This window comes from Tupaia chinensis, unplaced genomic scaffold (assembly GCF_000334495.1).
Source record: "Tupaia chinensis unplaced genomic scaffold, TupChi_1.0 Scaffold142211_1, whole genome shotgun sequence".
NCBI lineage: Eukaryota > Metazoa > Chordata > Mammalia > Scandentia > Tupaiidae > Tupaia > Tupaia belangeri.
Window position 1 is genome coordinate 1 of NW_006202061.1, and position 11,009 is coordinate 11,009.

Below are 11,009 nucleotides of genomic sequence, written 5' to 3' on the forward strand. Positions count from 1 at the left end.
CAAAAGACAGGAGAACACTCAGTTGGAAAAGAACTGCACAACTATATTTATTGCGGCATTATTCATGGAAGAGCCAAAAAGCATATCAAAAAAGGCTCAATATCCCTCATCATAAGGGAGATGAAGATCAAAACCACAATGAGATACCACCTAATCGCCACCAGAATGGCGAAGATTAAAAAAATTAAAAATGTTAAGTGTGGGCGGAGATGTGTTGAAAGAGGAACACTCTCATTGTTGGTGGAAATGTAAATTGGTCCAGCCACTGTAGAGAATAATATGGAAGTTCCTCAAAGACCTTCCAATAGAACTTCCTTATGATCTAACAATTCACTCCTGGGTATCTACCCAAAAGACAGGAGAACACTCAGTTGGAAAAGAACTGCACAACTATATTTATTGCGGCATTATTCATGATTGCTAAAATATGGAACCAACCCAAATGTCCACAAACAGATGAATGGATTGAAACAGTGTGGCACATATATCCCATGGAATATTATTCAGCCATAAAAAATGGCAAGACCCTGCTGGCATTTGATAGAAAGTGGACGGATATGTAAGATTTGTTGCCGAGTGTAGCAAGTCAGGCTGTGAAAGAGAAACATTGTGTGTCTCCACTTAACATATATCGACTGTCCAGACTCTATAGTACAGATTGAAAGACTAGAGAACTTAAAAGCATTGAAAATTGTTATGGACACTAGAGACAAAGTGGAGGGAGAGTGTGGGAGGGGAAGAGTGTAGGAAAGGTAATTTGGGGAAAAAATAGAGAGGTAAGACATTTGTGGAACACAGATGTGGTTTATTACCTGTTGATGATGACATGTATAGTAGTCTCAACTGGGCTGGACTGAGGTGTATATCATGCTGGGTAAAGTCTCTTGTCCCGTCCTGCGGGACCGTGAACAGGTTCCTTGGGGGAGGGAGTGAGAGATGGGACAAACACACGCGCACACACACTACCAGGTGCTGATCAAGTCGTCGTCTTCGTCTATTTCCGTTTATTCAGGAAAAATGGCGAGTTATATACAGCTGGTGGGCACCAATTGGCTGCCCGAAATGCAAATGAGAATGAACAGCATTAACCAATCATTGATGTGGGTGGATCTCTCCCGTTGCCTAGAAACCCAACCACTTCCGGGAAGAACGGTTGGTCACATGATTTCTGAGAAACGATTTGCTCAGTGAGGAAGTGAAGCCTAATGGTTTCAAGATGGCGGATAGCTCGAGATGGCTTCCGTATGCAGTGCTCGCCACAGTCTCTTTACAATCTAAATGATGTATAATGATTGAATGTATAAATAATAATAATATTTTTTTTAAAAAGGGATAAAGTGCTAATACAGGCTCTAGTGTAGATGCACCTTGAAAACATTATGCTAAATTATAGGAGCTAGACACAAAGACTACAATCATGTCTCTCTTTACATGAAATTTCCAGAATAGGCAAATCTATGGACAGAAAATAGATGAGTGCTTAGCAGGGGCTGGGAGTAGTGAGGACAGTGACATTTGAAGGGTTTAGGGTTCCAATTCAAAATTGTGCAAATGTAGTAGAATGAACTCTGTTAGTGGTTATACAGCTGCAGCTATAATTAAAAATCAGTGAATTGTACCCTACTGATAGATAAATCATATGGTATATGTATTATCTCTCAATAACACTTTTTAAAATTTATTTAAAAAACGAAATAAAATATAAGAATCAAGGGGTTGGTAGGTGGCATGGTGGTTAAGGGCACTGGACTCCCACTTGGCTAACCACAGTTTGAGTCTTGCACCTGGTGGCTTGTTTTCTCTTTCCCTCTCTCTCTCTGTCTCCATCTCTCTCTGATCAAACTGGAAAATAATAATAAAAATAAACAAAGTTAAATAAAATAATTATTTAAAAAAATAAGAATCATAATAGTAGTATATTTTCTACTAAATTTGAAAATTTCACATGGCATTTTCATATGCACACTTTTTAAATATGTTTTATTTATTTCATACCCATTTGGTTTTACAGCAGGTTTATACTATTGAATTTTATTTTTATTTCCATTTTACTGTTGGTACAACTGAGACACAGAAAGGATAAGTCATCATTTTCAGTCTGTAGCAGAAGGAAAAGAAATGTGCACATGTTAATAATTTATCTATTAGTTGTCTTCCTTTTATCATGTTCTGTGTTATTATATCTTCATGTTCCAAATTTGTTTCTTTAAGGGCTTTAGCTTATTCATAATGAAGGATTCACCCCTTGGGAGAAAACTTTAAAATATTTTGACACAAAATAAGTCCTTGCCCACACTTAACAAATTTGTTTCATGCCCAGGACAAATTCTTCTACTGAGCAAATGCACTAGGAAACCAACTCATCAATCAGAAAATTGCTTTGTATGTTGGAATGTTGGAAATTAACTAGATCAAGTGGAATGCTATTACAGGATAAATTCATCCAATGATGGAAATGACCAATTATTTCCACTAGGGATATTTGTGTTTAAAACTGAGAACCGATTATTTAGAAACAAGGATCGCCTCTCATAAGAGGAGCTGGAGGCTCATGAGCAACAGATTTTAGAAGTGCAAATTAGTTGCAGTCCTGCTTTCCACACTGGATATGAAAATAATTGAGAGACACAGAAATCAGGCAGACATTACTGAAGAAAACTAATTGTAGCTATTACTGAACAGGCTTACTAAGGTCCCAGACTTCTACCAGCCTCCACCTCATTTAAATCCTCTTAACCTCTGCTGTGTTTGAGATGAATGTGGCAGGCCAGAGCTAGAGAGAAAGCCCAGGATTGGGTTGGGGTGAGGATGGGGGTACAGGGTGCTTAACCACAAAGTTTCTTCTAAACTAGCCAGAAAAAATCACCCTTCCTTTTGTTTCAGCCCTACACACTGGTGGGGCTGTACCAATGGTGATGAGGCAGGAAAGTTAGGACAGGGGGTCTCAGATGAAGGGAAGAACACACAAGGAACAACCCAAGCCAAAGGCAAACAGGCCTCAGAAACAGAAAGCTAGTTTTACAACATTCTACCCCTTCATGGGACAGAAAGAGGAGAAAGGAACAGGAATATGAGTGAGGTGGACCAACCATGCTCTGATAATAGACACCCCCCAAAAAAAATGCATATGTAAACTGTGAACATGCACAATTGAGCAACTAGACATGTGAAAAGCACCTGATACTACCCTAACATGCCCTATAAAAGTAGCCCAACCCTGAACAAAGGAACTCTTGAACTGCCTTGCTCAAACCCACTCCTTACTTCCTGGAGCATACTATCACTTAATAAATCTGCTGCTTCTCCTGCTTGACCTGTGTACTGCATTCAATTCTTTGTGGTGCCAAGGAACCAATTCTTCTGAGTCCATGTACCCTCTCCCACAACAGTGGCAATATTGAAATACTTCCATGCTGGGGGACCAGTAGTTGGCATAATGGCTGTGTTTCTGGACTCCCATGTAGTCGACCATGGATCACATCCCGGACCAGGTGGCTTAAACTCACACTGGGCACATGTGCGTGCATGCCCAAGATCCCGAGAGGAGAATGGAGGAGAAGGGATTGTGGCATGGCCATCCCCCCCTAGGGGGTGATTTCTCATTTTCTGTCTCTCTGTCTCTCTCTGTCTGTCTGGCGAGCTCACGCACCCTATAGCAAAAACCTCTCCAAGAAAAAAAAAAAAAGAAAAGAAAAGAAATACTTCCATGCAGTTGACAAAATAACATTCCCACTCTTCTTAATCTGCAGCCCCTCCTTCAGGGCTCCTCAGACTTTCTGGTGACAGAGCCTGGCACAGCAGGGATCCAACTTTCCCTTGAGGGTGGCACTTTTCTGACTGGTTGATGCCCATGCTTTATAAGTTCATAAACATTTTGACTGTCGTCCTCCAGTAGCAGAAAAAGGGCCCAGACACACCCATACCCACACTTTTGGTATAAGGGAGTCATGAATCCTTGCTTGGTATGGAAACCTAAGACATAGGAGAAAACAGTCCACCTACATAACACTGTTCTCCAACACTCCATCTGGAAAGTTTTGAAATTAATCATTAAAGGCCTTTATCTGCATAACAGTGGCTCATTATGGAAATGATTGTAGATATAGAAATACTGTTTAATTATGTTTTTAGTAATCAAAATCACTATCTCTGAAAGCAATTCTAAATCTTATGGAGACCTGGAAGAGATATTTGGTATTAAGAGTTGCAAGCTATTTCCTAGAGAGAGTTCTGGGAAGAATTTCTTTCATTCCTTCATTCTTTCTTTTTTTTTTTTTAACAGAAATCCTTTAATTTTCTTTATTTTCACACATTAAAAAAATGAAACACACTATACAAATGGTTGCCATAGTGGATTACACATGGCTCCATTCAGACTTGCTCTGCAAGTGCTGGCTACCTCACAGGCACTGCCCAAGCTGGCAGCCGCAAGCAGGTGACCAGCATGGTGACTGAGACGCAGTGCAGCCTCGGCACAGAAGATTCATTCCCATTCTTCACTTAGGCTAAATGGCCTTGGTATCCACATTTACAGACTTGAAATGTGTCAGTCCTGAGCAGTTCGGATGTCAACCTGAGACCAACGGGTGAGAATCTGGGTCTCAGAGTAAAAATAGAGGTCCGCATGGCAGCAGGCTGGCTGCTATGAGCTTGAGTTGTTTTCATTCTTTCCATCTTTTCAATAGTTCCATGAACTATTTGCTGCGGGTCACAGTCAGACCCTTCTAGAAGGGTTAAGCCAAGTAACTGTAGGTGTCCTTTCCACTATCAACTCGCTCCAAATACTCTTTCTCAATCCGATGTCAATGGATTTCTTGATTACTGGGACCCGAGGCCTGAACCTGGAGGACAGCTGGGTCAGGACCTTGCAAGCAGCTGCTGATGTTTTAGAACCCTTCCACATTTTCATGATCCTCATGATGGCCGCCTGGATCAGCAGTTTTCGGTCTTCCTCAATGTTTTTGTATGTGGTTTCTTGTTCCCGCTTCTGTTCTGTTTTCATTGGCACACTGATGTCGGCCCTTAATTTCCTATTTTATAGCCAAGATACAATTTTATTAAGGCATCTGACTTCAATTCCACCTCATCAACATTTGCATTTTCATCTTCCAAGACTAATAACTTCAATTTCAATAAAATCTGTAGGACTTGGGCCAAAATGTCCATTTTAATTTGAGTGCTGTCAGTCAACTGCTGTACAGTGTAGGCATCTTCCGTGTTGTACTGAAGTAGACTTGCCATCTGGAATATAGATGCCTGCAAAGTGTACCTGTATTTGAAGCAGTTATCAGTTCTCCTTTGACAGTTGACATAGTCATGTCAACTTCCTGCCACTGTGATGAATCGCATAGAGGGCCATGAATTGTTGATAACTTCATTCCAACTCTGACTACAAGGCAAACATACAAGATTGCTGAAAGGGCCAGGATCCAGAACTCAGGACTTGAATACTGAAATCCAAGTCTTAGTGGTTCTGAATTTACCAGGTGCTTTTTGAACTGCTCATTTAAATCTTTGCTGATGCCAATGTCCTGGAACATCTGCTGAAGCGTGGAGGTACACTCAGAACCACACATTTGCTTAAACTTGGAGATCATGCTCGCTTGGGCATCCTCACTCGCCCTGTTCTGATGAATGAGTCTCTTGGCCAACATCTTCACGTAGAACTTCTGAAACACATCTTTGTCCTCTATGTACTTAAAGATGACCATCACTTGATTGAATGTGTCTTCTAGGTTCTGGGTTCTTGCACTTTCCTTCAACAAGTAGTCACGGTACTAAGCCAGCAGCTCCAGGGATTTACTGGATGACTGAGTCATTTCGGTAACTGCATTATTGTTGATGAATAGTCTGCGAGCCTTGTCCAGTGCAGCCACAAAGCCAGTATCATTGTTGGCTGCCGACATCACCAGCACATTGTACTTTTTGTGAACATCCAGCACTGTATGCCCATACATTCTGGGGTCATTTAAAGCAGTTTCTCCACACTTTTTGATTGCTACAAGACCCCGATTATGAATGTGTGTCTTCTGCAATTTTTTCAGTTCTCCCAGGCCATCCTGGATTCTAGATACAAGATTATACATATGCCCCAGGTCTTCGTTTTTGTCAGCATCAAATAAATTCTGAAAGTCTGTGTGGAAAATTTCCAAGTGCTCTTTCAATGATGACCAGTTCATATTTCCTGGCTAATTCATCCTTTGTGCTTTCATGAAGATAATCCTGAACTCTTTGCAGTTTCTCTGCCTTTTTCATATATTCAGTAACTGAGTTCTGCTGCAAGAATTCAGTATTCTCTCTGGTATAAACTCTCTCTGTGTCAACCATAAATTGAGATTCAGAGGATTCTTTATTCTCTGTTAGCATAGGGCCCTTTGCATATGCATCATCTTCATTCAGCCCCCATCCCGTGTAAGACTACAACTTCACTAATCAGTCTTGTGTTGATAGTTTCACCATTTCTTTCCTTTTCTATTAGTTTTAAGACAGCATTTGTTACCTGTTTATTCAATGGCCTGAACAGATAATCTCTCCATGTTATCAACACAAGTGAATAGATTTCATATATTCCTTTCCATCCTTCAGCACAATCATGGTGAGCCCAATGTCTATTGAAGTAGGTGTAGATTCCATTCAGCACTTTCCTTGAAAATCTTCCCATTGTTGAGTATAGAATTTCAAGACACTCATCCATCAAATCCTCTCCATCCTTAAGATTTTGTCAAGTAATTCTTCAAAAATTCCTTAAGTTGTTTATATAACTCCAAATGCACAAACTGAGCTCCTCTAGGTGTCTGACCTTTCTTCGATTTAGAAGGAAGGGGACCAGCAGAAGTCAATGGTTATAAGGTTACACTTTGGGTTAGAATCCTGGACCCAGAGGCTTAAACTCACGTGGTGGCATGTGGGTGGATGCCCAAGATCCAAAGAATGGAGGAGAAGAGATTTTGACCTGGCCATGGGGATGGAGGTGGGAGAGATAGTTGCTGCTTCTCCTTGTCCCAATCTGAATCCTTCCTGAACCTCCCCCTAGATTCCAGATGAGTCATCTATTAGACCAGCAGACAGAACCGGCACCACAAAGCCTTGATTCTCCTAGTCCTCACGAAGTTGTTGGAAATAAATTATTTTAGCTCAGCATGGTAATGCTCATCAGTTTAATCAGACTTCTACATTTTCTTGCATGCTTTCTTTTTACATTTGGGGTTTCAAGGTGATAACATGTGCTTCTGTGAGATACCAGTATACAACTACTAAAATGTTTATAATTTGAAAAGCTGGCAATACCGCATGTCGGTGGAACAACCGAAACAGTCACATTTTGCTGATGGAAGTAGAAAACGGTATACCCACTTTGAAAACAGTTTGACAGTTTCTTACAAAGTCAAACATGTACTTTCCATATGATCCAGAAATCTCACTCCTTGATATTTATCCAAAAGAACTGAAAACAACTCAAAGTCCATTAACAGGAATAATGGATGAACTAATGCTAGTATATTCATACAATAGAATACTGCTCAGCAATAAAAAGGACAAACTGCTGGGAAATCAAAGGGCTAGATTCAAAAAAGAACATGCTGTTTGAATTTATTTACATGAAATGCTGTGTTAGGCACATCAATAGTGACAGAAGGCACATCTGAGGTTGCCTAGGCCAGGATGTACAGGGCATGTCTGAGTACAAAGGGAATGAACAAACCTCGATTTGAGAGTTAAGATTCTTAATCTAGTCTGTTATGTTGCTAATAACCGAAAATAACAAGGTTTGACTAATTTAAGAGAACAGAGCTTTATGCAGCTCATGATGTGGAAGTCCAAGGCCCAGGGACTACATCTGGTGAGGGTCTTCTGGCTACATCAGCATAGCAGAGGGCAGGAGAGCATGCTTCTGTGTCCATTTGTCTCTGTTCAGTCCCGTTCTTTCTCCTAGTAAACCCACCAGGAGTTTGTGATGGGGGCCCCATCCTGATAACCTTAATTCTAATCTCCTCCCACAGGCCCCACCTTTCAACAACACCATAGTTGGATTGAACTTTCACCATCTCAACACTGGAACAATCAAATCTCTAACATATGAATTTAAGAGTGAGGGGACTGGGAGGACTTTCAAATCATAATAAATCATAATAATTCCTGAGGGTGTTTTTTTTTTTCCTTCAGGATTCACATGTAGAACTTTTAAATCAACCATATTGAAGTATAACTTATCTACCACAAAATGTATCCATTTTATAGTGTTGTTTGAGGTTATGCCAAATATATCAACCTATGTGTGCATCCCAGTCAAGACAGACAATACTTCCTTCATCTAACATGCTAAGAAGTTCCAGTTGAGGTTCTCATAACAATTCCTTCAGGTAAGGTGAGCTATTGAGTCACAGATATAGCATGAAAACAAATGTAGATTACATTCCTAAGGTGTTAAGAATGATAGATATCTATTTTTCGTGCATCTGAATTCTAGTAAAAGGGTGCTTAAAAAGTTACTGCTTCTGTCTTCTTATTGTTTAAGAACAGTATATCATGAAGGAATAGATTTGTGATCATGAAAAACATTACTTAAGTAGCATCTGATTAGTGGTATGTAAATGTAAGGTCCATGGGCACATCTTGCTTTGGGAAACATCTGCTTTAGCATCTGCCAGAGTTGGAGTAGTAATTACACTCCAAACTCTAAAATTGGACCCTTTAATTATACCCTTTAATTATATACAATTTATTCTTCAATGAATTTTCATTTGGAGTGCCCTCTGATCAGGGCCCAGATATGCTAAAAATATCTATCCATTTTTTTTCTTTTATAAATTTCCTCCATAGGGTACACGTGCTTGCCAGAGAAATATAGAGAGACAGTGAGAGGAAAAGTGAGAAATCACCTCCCAAGGGGATGGTTATACTGCAATCTCTTCTCCTCCATGCTCCACCTGGGAATTTGGCTATGCACACACGCACACTTGGCATGATTTTTAAGCCACTGGGTCTGGGACTTGAACCATAGTTGGCCATATAGGAGTCTAGCACCCCAACCACCATGCCACCTGCTGGCCTCCATATATTCATTTTTAATGACTTAGGAACATAATTTGGGTTTGGCTGCTTGTTAGCTTTCTGACCCATTAGCTAATTTCACCTGTAGAAATTGTTATGAGAGTCCCTATCTGGGACTACATTTGAAGGATCATGTGACTTACTTTGAGTATTTGATTCTTCATGTTTAGAATGAAGCTAATAGTATCTTACCAATAAAGGTTGTTGTGAGACATAAATGATACCTTTTATGTGAAAATATTTGCAACCTGTGAAATGCCACACAAATGTTAACTTCTTTCAAATGCACCCCATAGATTCGAAGGGGTGGCTGTTGGGGAAGGTGATTTACACTTCATAAAGAGTCATATTCTTAATGGCATCTATTGTCTGAGAACCCTCCCTGACTTTCAGCCTGAAAGGAAAGAGCTGAGATCATCTTAAAGTGTCTGTTTTAATAAAAGCATTTATGGGGGGAAGTGAGGGATCCAGGAAGACACTCCAGCCTTCCCTTCTGTTAGCTCCTCTGGGGGCACCAACTAGGATCTCTCATCCTGAGGAACTTCACCGCACACTGACCCACACCACTTGGCACTATTCTCCAGGCTTCCCTAACTACAGTAACTAATGTCGACAGGTTAATACATTCTCCTAGTCCTACCTATACCAACCTCAAAACTAGGGAGAGGGAAGGACCTCAAACAACAATCCTTTATAGTTTTTTTTTAATTATTTTTTTGAGAGATTTTTGCTATAGGGCACATGCGCTTGTTGAAGAGACAGAGAGAGATGGAGAGACAGAAAGTAAGAAATCACCCCCCAGAGGGGATGGGATAGCCACACCTCAATCCCTTCTCTTCCAGTCTCCTCTCAGGGTCTTGGGTACCCACGCACATGTACCTGGTGTGAGTGTTAAGCCACCAGGTCTGAGACTTGTGCTGTGGTCAACTATGTGGGAGTCCAGCGAGGTAACCATTACGCTATCTGCTGGTTCCATAGTTCTTAATCTAAGGTTCTGTCTGTGTCAACAGTACTAGAGTCTGTGCTTTCTAGCAAAAGAAAGGAAAGAAATATTTATTGAGCATCTATGATGCGTCAGTGATGTGTTTCTTTACATACTCAGTAGAGATTGAAATTCTATATTTTGAAGTAAATGGTCAGAAAAGGTCTTCCTGAGGAAATGGCATTAGCATTGAACCTTAAGTATGAAGAGTTAGATATGCAAAAAGAAAGGCAAATGCAAAAGACCTAAGACACAGAAGAGTATGCTATATCCAAAAAGCAGACAGAATGCTCTGGTTGGAACAATGTGGGGACGGGGTATTGCTGGATGAGGTCAGAGAGCAGGCAGGGGCTAGATCAAGGAAGGCTGCCACTGAGCAATAGGAGTCTGGATTTTATTCTGTGTGCGATGGTGATTGGATGGCTCTGCTCCACACCTGAGGCAATTACTCTAGAGACTGGAGTTTTTGGATGAAGCAGTTGTAGCTGGGTAATTAGTTGGAGGTGAATCCAAGGCCAGGTGAGAAATAATAGTGGCCAGAACTACAATGGTATGGATGCAAGTTGAGCGAAATTGATAGTGTGTTATACAGGCATTAACATTGTGATTAGGAAGACTCCCAAATGGATCGGGGTACTTTTAAAAGTGTATGAGCGAAATGGAATTAAAGTATGAGTTTACTTTGACACACACAAAAAATTCTGAAATCCCTGTATAGATTTTTTATAAGACACATTTTTCCATGAATTTTTAAAAATTGTTATATGTTCAATCATTATATATCATTACAGCTTGCAAAACGAATTTTCCCAGTATGAACACACCGTATATTAGTTTAGTTAAAGATATTATCAGAAATGTTATCAACAGAAAATTTTCCATTTTTTCACAAATTTATTCAAGACCCATATCTCTAATATGAAGTGAAGAAATTTAGTAAACAGAATCATGTTTGGCCATGATGACAACCAGGCAC

General features: G+C 40.2%; 1 pseudogene; it reads right to left on the reverse strand.

The window, feature by feature from the left end:
* Nucleotides 1-4,733: 4,733 nt before the first annotated feature.
* On the reverse strand, nt 4,734-6,824 carry LOC102474774 (cullin-1 pseudogene; annotated as a pseudogene).
* Between the last annotated feature and the right edge of the window lie 4,185 nt (nt 6,825-11,009).